The sequence below is a fragment of the Carlito syrichta genome, unplaced genomic scaffold (assembly GCF_000164805.1).
Source record: "Carlito syrichta isolate Samal-C Ts95f unplaced genomic scaffold, Tarsius_syrichta-2.0.1 Scaffold304729, whole genome shotgun sequence".
Taxonomy (NCBI): domain Eukaryota; kingdom Metazoa; phylum Chordata; class Mammalia; order Primates; family Tarsiidae; genus Carlito; species Carlito syrichta.
The window spans coordinates 429476-432437 of NW_007248825.1; the positions used below are offsets into that span (position 1 = coordinate 429476).

General features: G+C 39.2%; 1 pseudogene; it reads right to left on the bottom strand.

Moving 5' to 3' along the window:
- Positions 1–1470: 1470 nt before the first annotated feature.
- Positions 1471–1953, bottom strand: LOC103263124 (annotated as a pseudogene).
- Between the last annotated feature and the right edge of the window lie 1009 nt (positions 1954–2962).

The following is a 2962-nucleotide window of genomic DNA, read 5'->3' on the forward strand; positions in this document are numbered from 1 at the left end:
AGGAAAGTGGTCAATGCTAATTTAGAGGAGTATGAAAATAGTCTCATTTTGGGTTTTATAATATACTTTTATTATTAAATAAAAAATCTTTGTTCAGGTGATTGGTAGAAATATGATACACAAAGGTAAAAATAAAATTTCCAGTAAGCTTCAAGATTTTTAGAGTTTCAATGATTATCAAGTTAATCATACATATTTTATAGCTGAGGTCTTTATTTCAATTTGTATATACATTAAAAGTGCTGCTAAGCAGGGTTGGGCCTGGTTAATACATGGATGGGAAACAGAAATGTTTTTATGATTATGAGAATAATCAGTATCACAAAACTTTTGCTGAATAACACGCTTTTTACATTGTATCTGTTTAGGATAACCCCACTATAGAGTATCTCATGGTAATCTAATCTTGTTTACTCTGAAACTTAGTTTTGATATAATAATACAGAATCAGACACTCAGCTTTATTGTATATATTATAGATTTTTGAAAGTTTTATATGTCTTAAAGTTTCATAAGCATAAAAAGTTAACTATTATTTAAGATGTTTTTTTTTTTTCTGGGAGCAGGTACTTTTTAAAGGTTTTATACATATTTAAATTTTTTTTTATTTTAAAGATGTGGGGTACAACTCAGGGTTAGGTATACAAATGGTCATTATGCAGCTACCCTTGTTGATGAGATGTGCTCCCTTCTCCCGCCCCAGCAGTTTCCCATGGCTGTCAATCCCACTCCTTCCCTCCCCTGGTAGTTTTCCACTACCGCCAATCCTTTTCTTAACGTATTATGATAATTGTTCAAGGTCTGCGTATGAGTGAGAACGTATGGTACTCAGTTCGTTTCTGTGATAGATCGCTCAGTATTACAGACTCTAAGCACATTCAAGTTGCTGCAAAGTTCATAATTTTGACTTTATGACTGCATAATATTTCGTGTGTATGTACCACATTTTTTTAAATCCATTCCGCTTGTGATGGGCAGTACTGTTGGTTCCATGTTTTTGCTATTGTAAATAATACTGCAATAAACATGCGTGTGCAGGTATCTTTTTCACAGAGTGATTTGAGTTCCTCCAGGTATTTCCCCAGTAGGGGGATTGTGGGGTCATATGGAAGGTCGATTTTTAGATCTTTTAAGAATCGCCACACTGTTTTCCACAGAGGCTGTACTAGTTTACACTCCCTCCAAGAGTGTAGAAATGTTCTCTTTTTCCTGCATCCTCTCCAGCAACTGTTGTTTTTGAAGTTATTGATGATGACCATCCTGACTGGAGTTAGGTGGTATCTCAGTGTGGTTGCAATCTGTATTTCTTTGAAGTTTAGTGAGGCTGAGCATGTTTTCAGGTATCTGTTGGCAGCTCGTATGTCTTCTTTTGAGACATGTCTGTTCATATCTTTTTTCAACTTTGCAACGGGGATACTTTTTGGGGGGGCACATTTGAGTTCCTTGTAGATCTTAGATGCTAGTCCTTTGTCAGATATACAGTTTTATACATTTAAAATTACACCAAAACCTCATGCAATGCTGCCAGCCATTGGATGCAATCTTGGGCCACAAGTCTGCACACTATTTTGCAACTGGTCCTGTAATGACAGAACCCTTCATCTCACCCTTACTGTTGACTATGACCCCTGTATTATCTTCCAAATAATGAAACGCTGTCTTTTCTCCAGTGTGACTTTCATTGCTGAATGACCACTCAGGATGTACTTTCTTTCTGAGCTCTGGTTTGACTTTTTTGACTGTGGCCATCACCATGTCACTCACACCAGCAGCAGAAAGTCTGTTTAGCCATCCCTTGATCCCCTTCATGGAGGTGATATACAGATTTTTGGTTCCTATGTCATCAGGAGAGTTGATCACAGCACCTATCAGAAGACCCAGGGAAATCTGTATTTTCACACCAGAGGACCAACCACATCCTCTCTTCAACCATTGTGCCCTTTCTTGAGCCATCATGCAACCTACTGACCCCTTTTAAAAGACACTTTTTGGCTGGGCATGGAGCTCAAGCCTGTAATCCCAGCACTTGCGAGTGCGAGGCAAGGGGATAGTCTGAGCCCGAGGGTTCAAGACCAGCCCAGGCAGCTTGGTGTCTCTACATTAAAAATTAGCCAGGCAGGGTAGCGCACACCTGTAGTTCTGGCTACTTGGAAGGTTGAGGCGGAAGGATTGCCTGAGTACTGCAGGTCGACGCTGGGATGGCGATGGAGTGAGACTCCAACTGGGAAAAAAAATGACACTTTCTAATAAAATTTAAAAATATTGCAAATAATTTTTGAAGTTATATTGTTTTTATTTATTTTTTTCGAGTTGGAGTCTCACTCTGTCACCCAGACTGGAGTGCAGTGGCCGTTCCCGGCCACCGCAGCCTTGACCTGCTGGGCTCCGGTGATCCTTCAGCCTCAGCCTTCCAAGTAGCTGGAATTACAGGCATGCGCTACCACACCTGGCTGATTTTTGATTTATTGTAGAGATGAGGTCTCGCTGCCCAGGCAGGTCTCAGGTAATCCACTCACCTCAACCTCCCAAAGGCGCGGGATTACAGGCTGAGCCACCGAGCCCGGCTCTATTGTTTTTAGATATAACTGATTTGGCATCATCCTGTTTTTTTTTTTTTTTTTCAAGGCGAACATGCCCTCTAAGCTAATGAAGTGGTATTTCCACTATTTATGTCACTAAATGCTCTAGGCCTCGACCTGAACTTTTCAACTCACATGAGGTTCTTCACCAAGACTCTCTCTCTCTCCATGGAGTTTTAAAATTCTACTTTTTTTCAGTTGTGTAAAACAAAAATTATTTTGATTCATGTCTTTGCTGGAGTACATTAATATTCCTTTCTTTTTTATCTGCATTCATGGTTTGCTTCATGCCAATGACATAAAAAATATTTGCAGCATTATTTATTCTCTATATATGTACATATATAAATGTGTATGAACTGTAACAGAGAGAAATTAACAAA